Source organism: Procambarus clarkii, chromosome 39 (assembly GCF_040958095.1).
Source record: "Procambarus clarkii isolate CNS0578487 chromosome 39, FALCON_Pclarkii_2.0, whole genome shotgun sequence".
Taxonomy (NCBI): Eukaryota; Metazoa; Arthropoda; class Malacostraca; order Decapoda; family Cambaridae; genus Procambarus; species Procambarus clarkii.
The window spans coordinates 20235207-20251413 of NC_091188.1; positions in this window are offsets into that span (position 1 = coordinate 20235207).

Below are 16207 nucleotides of genomic sequence, written 5' to 3' on the forward strand. Positions count from 1 at the left end.
ATATATATATATATATATATATATATATATATATATATATATATATATATACATATATATATATATATACACACATACATACAGAAAACTCCTCACCCTCACCCGGCCGACCGGGGAGCCGGTCGGCCGAGCTGACAGCACGCTGGACTTGTGATCCTGTGGTCCTGGGTTCGATCCCAGGCGCCGGCGAGAAGCATTGGGCAGAGTTTCTTTCACCCTATGCCCCTGTTACCTAGCAGTACAATAGGTACCTGGGTGTTAGTCAGCTGTCACGGGCTGCTTCCTGGGGGTGGAGGCCTGGTCGAGGACCGGGATGCGGGGACACTATATAAAGCCCCGAAATCATCTCAAGATAACCTCAAGATAACCACCCCCGAAGGAATCGAACTCAGAAAGCCATGACACACCGTGCACCTTGGCGTGTCCAGTACTTTAGCCACTAAGCCACACTGACTGTTCAAAAGAATTGGAAGTCGTCTGACCCTTAATCCAATACTCGACAGCTCTTGGTGACCATTTTGGGCACAGATATTTCATCAAATCACTTCATCATGCTGGGGGCCACGTGAGTAACTCAGTATTAGTGAGTTTTGCTGCATATTAGCTCGGAGACCATTCAAGCTTGCCGCACAAATGTTACTCACGTGGTCCCAACATGACGAAGTGATTTGATAAAATATCTGTTCCCAAAATGGTTATTGAAAGCTGTCGAGAATAATATCTATCCATTTCTCCTGAAATTTAAAACCACTGTAATTCGGACGTAGTAAAATAAATGAAAGCAACTACCGAGATCCTGCTCTTGTCTTCCGCCCTAGTTCATTCGTACAACTATGCTATTAACCAATTAGTTCCCTTAAAATTTTAAACAACTGTATTTCAGACATAGTAAAATACAGCAATTTATTTACCGAGCTCTACTCCTGTCCACGCCTTAGTTCGCTCTCGAAAGTTTGTTGTTATCAGTTCAATCCTCTCAAAATTTAAAACATGAATAATTCAGACTTAGTAATAAAGGAAAGTAAAGTTACCGAGTTCCAGCCCCTGACCTCCACCTTAGTTAAAGTATAATCAAACTTAGTTATTCCAGAACATCAAACCCGCTCCTGTCTAACACCTTATCAAAGTAAACATAACCTCTCCTTCAATACTCTTGTTTACTCAGCTGTGTAAATACGCGCTCACACAGGTAATTATCACTCGGTTAGAACTCACCTAATCTCCCCCCACCTCCTTCCCTCCCTCCCTCCCTCCATACCCTTGCACCCATCTGCTCACTTATCTCCCTCTTACCCCTAAGCTCTCCTCCCCCCTCACCCCTTATATCTCCCCCCCCCCTCCACACCTTACTCCTTCCATACCTCCCTCTCTCCATCCATTTCCCTCACGCCCCTGTCATCTCGCTTACCTGTTCTCATCCTGAATGGTCCCCCAAGTCATATGTATCAGAAAAACTCTATGGAGCTCTACGCTACTCAAAAAAACGCTATAGAGTAATTAATGTGAAGATTATTAGTTAATTATTAACGAATTATTAATGATTATTAATGAATTAATATAGAGTAATTAATGTGTAACAAAAAGAGGCCTGGTCGAATCCCCAAGAAGCAGCCCGTAGCAGTTGTCTAACTCCCAGGTTCCTATTTGCTGCTAGGTGAAGAGGCACATCGGGGTGAAAGAAACTCTGCCTATTTCTTTCCGCCTCCACCGGGGATCGAACCCGGAACCTCAGGACTACGAATCCGAACGCTGTCCACTCAGCTATCAGGACATTGATCCATGTTATTAGTTTGGAAATTATTGTTGCAGATGAATTGAATTCTCCACTGTTTGAAAACAGGCCTTTGTAATGTTACGCTATTTGGATACAAAATTATGTGGTGTTGCACTACATAATATTCTATTATGAATTATCTACATAATATTCTATTATGCACTACTAAGATGCAGTGTGACAGGGAAGAGGCACAGCACTACAGCCCAGTTTCCCCAATTTGTGTACTAAGTAGGGGTGACGGAGAAGATCGTGAGGAAAAATCTTGTAGAACATCTGGAGAGTTGAAGCTTTGTAGCACATCACCAGCATAGGTTCAGCGATGGTGAATCGTGCCTCGCAGGTTTAATTGAACTCTATTACCAGGCGACAAAAAATAGGCAAGAAGGAGATGGGTGGGCAGACTGCATTTATTTGGACTGTCAGAAAGCCTTTGACACAGTACCCAATAAAAGACTGTTAAGAAAGCTCGAGAAACAGGCAGGAGTAAAATGTAAGAAGTTCCAGTGGATAAGTCCCACAGGGCTCTATACTTAGACCCATCCTGTTTCTGATATATGTAAACGATCTTCCTAAGGTTATAGAATCATTCCTCTCAATGTTTGCTGATGATGCTGTTACAACCCCCGCCAGTATCAGTTCAGTTCTTGTTATTATACAGTGGGAAACGAGTAAAATATATGGCCTCACAGGAGTCAAAAAGGTCTAGGGGTAATTATACACAGTCTAATGTATAATATCAAAGAGTTATGCGGGGGACAAAAGCATTATACATAATATTACAATAATCAAGGTTGGATCCAGTTATCTTCTTATATGCACAATAACACGAATGACACACTCTTAGATAGATGGTATAGTACATGGATAATTATCTCACCAGATCAGTTAAACAACTACTAAACATAAAGCAGAATTAATGCAGACTTATCTCGGAACACGTCAGACCTAACCCAGCGCACCACAACTACTAACTCTTCCCCATGCTAGCAAGCGTCGCTACCATACAGTATCCAAAACATGACAAACAAGATTTCTCTCAGACACTAGAATATACTGATCTAATCACTCCAAAATAAGTCTGAATCTCAAGCCGTACTAATGTACGTTATATAGTAAATAATACAGGAACAAGAATCATCATAAACATACATAAATACAAGGTAAAGCAGGACGCTAAACTGGGAACAATGACCACACCACTGAAGCCGACGCAATTCCCTTATTCCGACGGCAATAAGGGAATTGTAAAGGAAATGACAACATGTCGACCAAGCGACGCCACTGGCATTGCCTCATATGCAAAAACACACATATATCTATGCGAACAAGCCTGAATGATCCCCAGGCATCTATGCAATTGGGGTGTGAGTTTTCAGTTACATATATATATATATATATATATATATATATATATATATATATATATATATATATATATATATACTAATATTGTCACTGACACCTGTCAGCATGACACAAATATCGAAACAATATACAGTACGTGTATATCAACAATACAGAAATTCAAATTTCATCTTAATAATAATCTGAGAGGGGAAAATAATCATTTATACATATCAAAAATACAGTAAGAATCAGGTAATTCACTGATTCGCCACAGATGCAAAAAATATGAGAAGAATCAAAACAAATGAAGATAGACAGAGACTACAGGTCGACCTGGGCAAACTTGAGAAATGGTCAAGAAAATGGCTACTAAACTTTAACTCAGGTACAACAACCTGAGGGTAAAGTAATGAAATTTGGTGAAGGGAGCAGGAGGCTGAACACAAGGTACCATGTGGGAGGTGAGATCCTGCAAGAGTCAAATAGAGAGAAAGATCTGGGAGTTGATATCACACCGAACCTGTCCCCAAAAGCCCACATCAAAAGGATATCATCAGCGGCATATTCTAGATTGGTCAACATAAGAACTGCATTTAGAAAATTTTGCAAGCAATCATTCAGAACCTTGTTATCCACTTATGTCAGGCTAGTCCTGGAGTATCCAGCTCCAGCCTGGAGACCAAACCTAGTTAAACACAAAATAAAATTAGAGTAGATTCTGAGGTATGCCACCAGACTAATCTTAGAACTGAGTGGTATGAGTTACTAGGAAAGGCTACGGGAACTAAACCTCACGTCCCTGCAAAGCAGAAGAGTTAGGGAAGACATGATCACCACCTGCAAAAATCTCAGAGGAATTGACGAGGTGGACAAAGACAGCCTATTTAGCATGGGTGAAACACGAACAAGGGGACACAGGTGGAAACTGAGTACCTAAATGATCCACAGAGATATAATTTTTTTTCAGCGTCAGCGTAGTTAAGAAGTATAATGCATTAAGTAGTGATATACTCGAGACAAACTCCATACACAGTTTCATATGTAGATATGATTGAGCCCAATAAGCTCACGAATCTGTTCACCAGTTGATTGATAGTTGAAAGGCAGAATCAAATACTGAAGCACAACTAGGTGAGTACATTGGCAAAGACCCACAAAGTGCTGTGGGATTTAGGTACATCCTATTTTGGTATTTTAAGTGTTTTGTTACGAAGGTCCAAAGAATACGCCGCTATTTTGATTAGACCCACGGGATGCTGCACTATTAATATGGAGCCCCATGATGTGCACTGCTATTTGAACACACACCCATGTGATGCGCTCCTATTGTGAACAGTTTTTTATTGAAGCTGGTTAAGTTAAAAAAAAATATATCGATTATTACACAACACTAACATTTCCCCCAAAAAATATTAGTATGGTTACTTAATTGTTACTTACGAAATTCCTTTTTTGGAATAGGATGGATTAGTTTGACAGGTCTATTTTCGTAGTACTGGTGGCTGCCTAGTTTTCTCGTCTTAGTGCCTCACACCTTACCTGTACTTCCTTTTTTCCCTGTTTCCTCACTCCCGCCGTCTCTTACCTTCCGCTTCCCCCCCCCTCCCCCCACCATTTCCTTACACTTCTCCACTCCTGTCTCAACTCTTCCTATCGTCCATCTTTTAGTTTGTCATATATTTCTCTCCTCGCCTCCCTCTTATATCTTCTCCTTATAGCCATTATTTTCTCCTCATCTCTCTGGTCTCCTCTGTTCCAAGCATCATAGTCCAACTCGGGCCATTTCCACGTGACGGATATTTGGTCTTGCGATTGCGACGCAATCGCAACTGTCGAAATAAAAATTGTTGTAGAAATTCATCAAACACTGAACAAATATTTTCCATTAGTTTCGTTCCATTTGGAGCAGAATGTGACCGACGGGAATGTTTTGGTTTAAAACGAAAACCAAAATTTAAATCAACGAGCATCAAAGTTTTGCCGTGAACAGTGTTAATATGCAAATACTTAAATGTTCTAGATAAACACAAAATCACACATCCATATAAACAAGCACTAAATGCACTGAATTATAGTGCTTAGATATAAAATTAAACTTTACCCGCAACTATATATATATATATATATATATATATATATATATATATATATATATATATATATATATATATATATATATTTATTTATTTATTTATTTATTTATTTATTTATTTATTAACCTAGAAGGGGTACCACCTCTGGTGCAAGTGTAAGGACCCATAGCCTTGGAGAAGAAAATAAAGAGTATTCAGAGAAGACCTTGTGGATCCTCACTGAACACTTTGTTATTTTCTTCTCCTACCACCCCTATTCTTTTAGTATGTGTGTATATATGTCAAACTTTATTTGAAAATTTCCTTACACAAAAAGGGATACAACATTGGTTACATGCAGGGTATTTTTTGCAGGGTATACATGCTGTAACAGGGTAAGGCTACTTGACACAAGTTGTAGAGCTCCTCCAGCTCCTCAGATGGCGGGCAGGAACCATGGATGCAGTGAGCATTTCCACTCTGGATCGCCACACTAAGGCGCTGAAAGAGAAAACTGGCAGCTCTAGGGTCTCTTAGTTTTTTCAATTAGCTTGGACCCGAACTCCTTCAAAACACTAGCAGCACTTTACCCCAGGCACCAAGTATCTCTGAAGTAATGGAGGCAAAATTGTAGTGATGGTGCTCAAGGTCTCTGTATTTACGTGTCTTGGCTGCTTCTCGGTAATTGGCAGCACCTCCTGCTTGTGTAGCACTGAAGTCAACAAAGGTGTTGGCTAAAATTGAAACACAAGTGTAGTCCCACACCAACTGTCTACCATTCTTCCAGGGGTTCACTGTGATTCCATCTGGGCGACCGACAGGCTCATCAGAGTTGTTGGAAATTAGGTAATGGGGCTCTCTCTCTGCTGGAAAACCGGCTGTGGTAAGCCTTCTCTTAATAATGTCGTTAACCTCACTGGTTCTTGCATGCCATCATTCTGTCCATTGGCAGAGAAGGCCATGCTGTCCATACCTGTCGGCCACTGCCTCACCGCAAATACACCTGTATTCGGTGTGGTTTGGGGCAACGAGGCGAAGAGCCATGGCAGTTCGGAGGGCCTGCGGTGTGAGACGGGTGCTGGTTGCTGACATTAGAGTTGCTAATAGCAAGTCACCTGCATGGGGAGCTGCTACTGCTCTAAGTCGGGCAGTGTCATATATATATATATAATATATATATATATATATATATATATAATATATATATATATGACAGTGTCAGACCACGGAGGATAATTGAAACAAGGAATTTCCTTAAGAACTTTCGTACTTAAGTCAAGTACTTAAGTACTTGACTCCTTCTGAAGATGTATTAATACTAAAGTACTTAAGGAAATTCCTGTTTCAATTTTCCTCCGTGGTCTGACACTGTCACATTTTTAATCACGTGTTTATTTGTCGTGATATTCACTCACACACACACACACACACACACACACACACACACACACACACACACTACATACATACATACATACATACTGTGACGGTGTTCCCCCCCTTATATTTCTCCCACGCCTACAGTAAGAGTCATGTCCACTTTACCCAAGCGTTCTCTACGTCGCAGGCATCAATTTGATATATGTGGGAGAGTGGAGTGTTCTCAGAGAGCCGAGAAATTTGTGAAACAATAATATTTTGGACTGTGGTTTAGGCCCTTTAGGAAGCCAAGATGGCGCTGGCTCTCCAGATTCCCCGCCAAAACTGTGTGACGTCAGTGACACCGGATTGGTCACCGACAGCAATGTGGCACAGGGAGCAAATGAAAACCCCCCGTGGCAAAAGTGACGTCACGAAGGAAAGGGGGTCCGGGCAGCGCGCCGCGTTGGCGCCATCAGTCAGACACGTCACGTCAAGGAGGTTGGACATGCGACGATTGGTCCTGTCAGTTTGACAGTTGTTTCCCACTCCCGTGGATTTACGCGTCACCTGAAGTCTGCCAGTACTCTGTGAAGTCTTCCTTAGTTCATGTGTTGAACCAGAGAGGGAATCAACGGTTATTGAGCAACAAGTGCTCCAAGTCAGGTACTGTGCAAGAAGAAGTGAAGTCTGTGCAGTGACGTAGGCGACGTCTGTGCAGTGACGTAGGCGACGTCTGAAGCAGTTCACCCAGTCGTGACGGCGTAGTGGCTGACCAGAGCCACAGGGTAGCAGAGGAAGAAGAGGACTAGTTGGGAATCCGAACGACTGCAGCCGAGACGTAGGCGGCAGCCGTAGTTGGGAGAAGTCGACGGCCAGGAGACCGACACCAACCCTACAAGAAGTCGAGGAGGAGCACGGACCTGCAGGGAAGAAGGCACGGAGACGACGCACTTAACGGTGGGAGGGCGAGTGGTTCCTGGAGGACACTACAACGTGTAGTGTGGGGGCTTTCCCGACACCAGGACCAGGAGCTACAACTCAACTCTCATCGGAGGATAGGTGAAAGTAGGTGGTTCTAGTATCCCTCCCAATTCCCCTTTAGTTAGCTATATTAGTCGGCTATATTATCTAGCCTGAGGATTTTATATGTCGTGAGCAAGTCTCACCCATGTCACAGTAAGGCACCAGTGTGCAGAATAGTACTATCAAGAGTACTTATAATACTCATGTTTATTATTGGTGTGTACAGGCACCCGGAACAAGTGATAAATTTACTGTGTTTTGTATATCTTGCATGAGACATTAATGTGAACATATAGTGAGAAATTATATATAATATTATGCCAGTATTTGGAAGTTAGGCTATGTGCCCAGTAACTATTTATTTACCATTTATTGATGCCTGATTTATCTATATTATATATGTCTATGTTCGTGCATTGAATAACCATTTGCGAGTGCAGTGATTTATTGTGTGGTCGTACACGAAAGGAAGTACTGAGAACTCCAGTGTTAAATACTTCATAAGATATCATTGAATGAAGGGCAGTGTAAAACCGTTACAGTGAATTATTGTTGCAATTATTATAGAAACGATTGTTTAAGCCCGAGAACAGTGTAGCGAAGTAATACGTGCTATTGTTGCAAATATCGAGTGTGCGAGCCTCTAGTGATCTTTGAGAACTTAAAGAAACAGCGCGCGTGACGCCAGATAAACAAGCAATAAACTTTCAGCGCGGAGCCAGGCGCCCAGCTGATCGTGACATTGACGAGAGGGGGAGGTGTTGCCACTTAGTGAGTGCATAATATTCGTGGGAACGACCGACTCCAGCCAGGATCAGCTGATTTATTTATTGATATGACCTTGTGACATCTTTCATGAATTTTAAGTAAAATACAAAATACTTTTGTGTTTATATCATCCCCTCCATTTATCTTGTGGCTATATTATTCTGGAAAGCAAAGAGTGATAAAAGTAAGTACCTGCCTGATTCCTGATCTATTGAGTGTGACCTTGCCAAGGCTACCACTAATTCAACCAGTCCACTGACGTGTTACTGGACACCGAAAACACCAGTTGGCGACCTTGTGGTTAACAGTAATGCCCTATTGTTGGGGCGGGCCACACAACAGTTAAGTCAACAAGAAGTGTGCTCCCACTCCTTCTCAATCAGAGGCCGGTTGGGATTGACTGGGATACTCTCCTGGCGTGCAGTGGCGCCGAGAGGATTAGAGTGAAGACCCGCAGGGCTACGGTGAGTGACCTTGAGCATATCTGTCGCTCACCCAGAGAGAGAGAATAACTATAACTACCTAGAGGAAACCCCAACATTGGCGACCTTGCCAGGATTAGCGCTGATTACGGTTGCTCACCGGATGTAAACCCCAACAATACACACATACATACATACATATACACACATATTATATATATATATATATATATATATATATATATATATATATATATATATATATATATATAATGTCAAACGCCTCGTCAGCTTGGTCGACGTCATACCTATGTACTTAGATTGAAGGTTACGTCTTTCGTGGGGGCAAGTGAACATGTATACAACGCTTGACTGCTGTAGAGGGTTCTCCGTCGGCTTTGGGCTGTTTTTGATAAGGAGTTCGGAAGTCTTCTTGGTTTTGTAGAATATAATCAGGTCTATGTTTTGATTAGGAGTAATGCTTTTTACTCCTTTCTGGATTATTTCTTTCATTATTCTTTCCTCTTTTTTATGTTCACTGTGCATGGTTGATTTGTAATATAATTTTATTGGAGGTATTGTGGTTTCTGATCTAGTTTCAGGATTATACCATCGGTCCAAGTGTCTTCTTATAGCAGCGTTTATTTCCGTGTTACTATATCCGTTGTTCACCAATTCCTGCGTCATTCTTTCAAACTCTCTTCTCACGTTGCTCCATTTGGAGCAGTGGGTAAGCGCTCGACGAACATAAGCGTTGAGAATACTGACTTTGTATCTTTGGGGGCACTCACTTCTACCATTCAAGCATAATCCTATGTTGGTAGGCTTAGTATATACGTTGCTCCTTAAAGAGGTTCCTGTTTTTGTTATGTTATGTTATCCTGTCAACAACGGCTTCTCCAATGGTTTCATCGAAGACATCATAAAAAGGAAAGTGAAACGCCATGCAACCTCTGAAGAGTCAACTAACACAACACCTATACCCCCTATTAGACTATTTTACAGGAACTTCTTTTCCACAGCTCATAATACGGAGGAAAGGGTCCTGAAAGATATTGTTAATTAATAGGAATATTATCCCTACAGACAAAAATCAAAATATACAAGTGACGATTTACTATAAAACCAAAACAACGGCCAACCTACTCATGGAAAACTCTCCAGACACAAAGCAGAACGCTTTAAAAGAGACTAACGTCGTCTATGCCTTCAAATGCCCTCTTGGGGACTGTAAGCTCCAAAAAACCCAGTATATAGGCAAGACAACAACATCTCTTTCTTGGCGTTTAACGATGCATAAGCAACAGGGCTCCATTAAGGAGCATATAATCTCTTCCCACAACCAAACCATCGCCAGAGAAATCCTAGTAAACAACACAGAAATTATCGATAGATACAGCGATAGCAGACGGCTTGATGTCTGCGAGGCACTACACATCAAGAAGTCAACACCAGCAATCAACAGCCAATTAATGCACAACTATATTCTACCCACCTCAAGACTCCGCTCCAATATAGAAGCATCAAGAAATATGGACCAATTGGCTTTCTACAATAACTTCCATTCAATACCCATTGTTTCGTGTTCTGTCTTGTGTTTAGGAATTTAATACCCTTATAATACCACCTCACCCCATCCACCTCACTCAAAAGTAGATATAAACAAATCGAAGATGTGTAAGTTCTATTCAGTTGTGTATGTGAAAGCTAAAGTCTTTGAAAATGTAATAAGTTTTACGAAACGCGCTCAAGTGTCGCGTCAGACTAGAAATAAAAATGAATTTTGGAGAATTGATTTTTGAATTACCACCAACAGTGAAAAGAAACGTACGAAAGATTGAGAAAATTCGTGTTAGAATTATTAATCTTACTTTTTCGGTCATATTTAATAATATATGTCTACAGGAAAGACTGCTACCAAAATATACTAATATATATATATATATATATATATATATATATATATATATATATATATATAATATGTATATATGCGAACAAGCCTGAATGGTCCCCAGGACAATATGCAACTGAAAACTCACACCCCAGAAGTGACTCGAACCCATACTCCCAGGAGAAACGCAACTGGTATGTACAAGACGCCTTAATCCACTTGACCATCACGACCGGACAATAATGAGGTGGTAGCCTAAGCTATTTGAACCACCCCACCGCCGGCACTCGGATAGTAATCTTGGGCATAGCATTTTACCAAATCACCTCATTCTTTGTGGCACACGTGAGGAACACAAATGCGAACAAGCCTGAATGGTCCCCAGGACAATATGCAACTGAAAACTCACACCCCAGAAGTGACTCGAAGTGACATATAATATGTATATATATATATATATATATATATATATATATATATATATATATATATATATATATATATATATATATTATTTAATAATATATTTATTATTAAATATGACCGAAAAAGAAAGATTAATAATTCTAACACGAATTTTCTCAATATATCTTATGTTTCTTTTCACTGTCGATGGTAATTGAATAATCAATTCTCCAAAATTCATTTTTATTTCTTCTGACGCGACGCTTGAACGCGTTTCGTAATAACTTATTACATTTTCAAAGACTTTAATTTACACCCAAAAAACTATAGCCTGCAAACACTCAACATAGTTCTTCTATGCTATAATTTTAAACAGCTTTCATCTTATATACCTGCATTTGGGTGAGGTGATATGTTACAACAGTTTTGGATGAGGTGAACAAAACTTTCAACACAAGACAGAACACGAAACAATGGGTATATATTGGGTAAATTAAAAGGGAAGAATGGAAGTAGCTGCAAAGGGCCTATTGACCGATATTTCTTGATGATTCTATATTGGTGTGGAGTCTTGAAGTGGGTAGAATATAGTTGTGCATTAATTGGCTGTTGATTACTGGTGTTGACTTCTTGATGTGTAGTGCCTCATAGTTGTCAAGCCGCCTGCTATAACTGTATCTATCGATGATTTCTATGTTGTTTGTTAAGATTTCTCTGGTGATGGTCTGGTTGTGGGAAGAGATTATATGTTCCTTATTGGAGCCCTGTTGCTTATGCATCGTTAATCGCCTGGAAAGAGATGTTGTTGTCTTGCCTATATACTGAGTTCTTTGAGGCTTACAGTCCCCAAGTGGGCATTTGAAGGCATAGACGACGTTGGTCTCTTTTAAAGCGCTCTGCTTTGTGTCAGGAGAGTTTCTCATGAGTAGGTTGGCCGTTTTTTTGGTTTATAGTAAATCGTCAATTGTATCTTCTGATTTTTGTCTGTAGGGATAACGTTCTTATCAACAATATCCTTCAGGACCCTTTCCTCCGTTTTATGAGCTGTGGAATAGAAGTTCCTGTAAAATAGTCTAATAGGGAGTAAAGGTGTTGTGTTAGTTGTCTCTTCAGAGGTTGCACGGCGTTTTACCTTCCTTCTTATGATGTCTTCAACGAAACCATTGAAGAAGCCGTTGTTGACTAGGACCTGCCTTACTCTACAGAGTTCTTCATCGACTTGCTTCCATCCTGAGCTGTGGCTGAGGGCACAGTCGACATAAGCGTTAACAACACTCCTCTTGTACCTGTCTGGGCAGTCACTGTTGGCATTGAGGCACATTCCTATGTTTGTTTCCTTAGTGTAGACTGCAGTGTGGAAACCTCCGCTCCTTTCCAAGACTGTTACATCTAGAAAGGGCAGCTTCCCATCCTTCTCCATCTTGTAAGTGAAACGCAACACAGAATTCCGCTCAAATGCCTCTTTCAGCTCGTGCAGATGTTTGACATCAGGTACCTGTGTGAAAATGTCGTCAACATACCTGCAGTATATGGCCGGTTTCAAGTTCATGTCGACTAAGACCTTCTGTTTGATGGTAGCCATGTAGAAGTTCGCAAACAGGACACCTAGGGGAGAACCCATGGCGACCCCATCTACTTGCTTATACAAGTGCCCATTCGGGCTCAAGAAGGGTGCCTCTTTAGTACAAGTTTGGAGTAGTTTCCTTAGAATGTTTTCTGGTATGTCAAGAGGAGTACAGGCCGGATCACGATACACTCTGTCCGCTATCATCCCGACTGTTTCATCCACAGGTACGTTTGTAAACAGTGATTCTACGTCCAACGAGGCTCTTATCCCTGTGGCCTGTGTTCCCCGCAGTTAGTCAACAAATTCCTATATATATATATATATATATATATATATATATATATATATATATATATATATATATATGTATATGTATATATATATATATATATATATATATATATATATATATATATATATATATATATATATATATATATATATATACATTGAATATGACCGCATATTCTGTATTCATTATTTTCTGGTTTAGGGCTTCTATCCCTCTAACTATTTTCTTAGCATCAGAGCTTAATTGAAATAGGAGTTCTCCAAAACTCATTTTCGTACTTTTAAGGTGAAGAAAAGAAGTGATTTACTATAGAGTGTATTACACTTATTTGTATAATTTGCACGACGTTTCGAACCTCCATGGTTCATTCTCAAGTGAACAGATCTTACAATACTAGTTGATTTTATACCCGCATTAGGTCAGGTGATAATACAATGAAGGTGAAAACATGGGGGGGATACATAAGGGATAAACATAGGGGCTGCAGAAGGCTTATTGGCCCATACGAGGCATCTCCTATCTAAACACAAAGATTAATCCAGTGTAATTGGCCTGTTATGTTGGACATTGTCTTCTGTGTTGGCATCGATATGTTCTTGTCTTGTCCTTACTCTCATGGTGGGTAGAGTAAATAGTTCCGTGATTTGGGTGTTCATGGTAGGTCGCTCTATTCTTATGTGAATTGCCTCAAGAATTTGTAATCTTCTTGAATCTTGGGTTTTGTCTATTATGCAAGTATTCTTGTTCAACATTTCTCTTGTTAGAGTAATGTCATGGGCTTGTCTCATGTGATTCCTAGGGGCACCAGATTGAAGATGGCATGTCAAACGCCTCGTCAGCTTGGTCGACGTCATACCTATGTACTTACATTGAAGGTTACATCCTTCGTGGGGGCAAGTGTACATGTATACAACGCTTGACTGCTGTAGAGGGTTCTCCGTCGGCTTCGGGCTGTTTTTGATAAGGAGTTCGGAAGTCTTCTTGGTTTTGTAGAATATTATCAGGTTTATGTTTTGGTTAGGAGTAGTGCTTTTTACTCCTTTACGGATTATTTCTTTCATTATTCTTTCCTCTTTTATATGTTCACTGTGCATGGTTGATTTGTAATATAATTTTATTGGGGGTGTTGTGCTTTCTGTTCTAGGTTCTGAATTATACCAACGGTCCAAGTGTCTTCTTATAGCAGCGTTTATTTCCGCGTTGCTATATCCGTTGTTCACCAATACATAAGAACATAAGAACAAAGGTAACTGCAGAAGGCCTATTGGCCCATACGAGGCAGCTCCTATTCTATAACCACCCAATCCCACTCATATACTTGTCCAACCCGCGCTTGAAACAATCGAGGGACCCCACCTCCACCACGTTACGCGGCAATTGGTTCCACAAATCTACAACCCTGTTACTGAACCAGTATTTACCCAAGTCTTTCCTAAATCTAAACTTATCCAATTTATACCCATTGTTTCGTGTTCTGTCCTGTGTTGATACTTTTAATACCCTATTAATATCCCCCTTGTTATGTCCATTCACCCACTTGTAAACCTCTATCATGTCGCCCCTAACTCTTCGCCTTTCCAGTGAATGCAACTTAAGCTTTGTTAATCTTTCTTCATATGAAAGATTTCTAATTTGGGGAATTAACTTAGTCATCCTACGCTGGACACGTTCAAGTGAATTTATATCCATTCTATAATATGGCGACCAAAACTGAACTGCATAATCTAAATGGGGCCTAACTAGAGCAAGATATAGCTTGAGAACCACACCAGGTGTCTTGTTACTAACGCTGCGATTAATAAATCCAAGTGTCCGATTTGCCTTATTACGAACATTTATGCATTGATCCTTTTGTTTTAAATTCTTACTAATCATAACTCCCAGATCCCTTTCGCAATCCGACTTCGCAATCACAACACCATCTAGCTCGTATCTTGTAACTCTATCATCATTACCTAACCTCAGAACTTTACATTTATCAGCATTAAACTGCATCTGCCAATCCTTTGACCATTTCAAAACCCTATCTAGATCAACTTGAAGTGATAGTGAGTCCTCCTCCGAATTAATTTCCCTACCGATTTTCGTATCATCGGCAAATTTGCAAATGTTGCTACTCAAACCTGAATCTAAATCATTTATATATATTATAAACAACAGAGGTCCCAGGACAGAGCCTTGAGGCACTCCACTTACAACATTTTCCCACTCTGACTTGATTCCATTTATACTAACTCTCTGTTTCCTTTGGTATAGCCATGCCCTAATCCAGCTTAATATAGCACCCCCAATACCATGAGACTCTATTTTTTTAATCAGTCTTTCATGTGGCACTGTATCAAAAGCTTTGCTAAAGTCAAGGTATACAACATCGCAATCCTTACCACTATCAACTGCCTCAACAATGCTAGAATAAAAAGATAACAAATTTGTTAAACATGAACGGCCATTTATAAAACCATGTTGCGACTCAATTATTAATTTATGTTTTTCAAGATGAAGACGAATTTTATTTGCTATTATAGATTCGAGTAACTTTCCCACAATAGACGTTAGGCTAATTGGTCGATAGTTAGACGCAAGTGATCTATCTCCTTTCTTAAAAACTGGTATTACATTAGCAACTTTCCAAAACTCTGGCACTCTGCCTGACTCTATTGATTTATTAAATATGGTTGACAGTGGGTCACAAAGCTCCTCTTTGCATTCTTTAAGCACCCTAGCAAACACTTCATCCGGCCCTGGGGATTTGTTTGGTTTGAGTTTTACTATTTGTTTAAGAACATCCTCCCTGGTAACTGCTAAACTCGTCAACCTGTCCTCGTCCCCACCCACATAGACTTGTTCGGCTGAAGGCATATTGTTAAGTTCCTCTTTAGTAAATACAGATACAAAATATTTATTAAAAATACTACTCATCTCTTCATCACTATCTGTTATTTGACCTGTCTCAGTTTTTATTGGACCTATCCTTTCCCTAGTCTTAGTACGATATAACTGAAAAAACCCTTTAGGATTTGTCTTTGCTTGCCCTGCTATGCGAACTTCATAGTTTCTTTTTGCTTTCCTTATCTCTTTTTTAACATTTCTAACCAGTTGTACGAATTCCTGTTCTAAAGTGACCTCCCCATTTTTAATCCTTTTGTACCAAGCTCTCTTTTTACCAATAAGGTTCTTCAAATTCTTTGTTATCCACTTTGGGTCATTAGTATACGATCTATTCAATTTGTATGGTATACTACGTTCCTGTGCTTTGTTTAGAATATTCTTAAATAAGT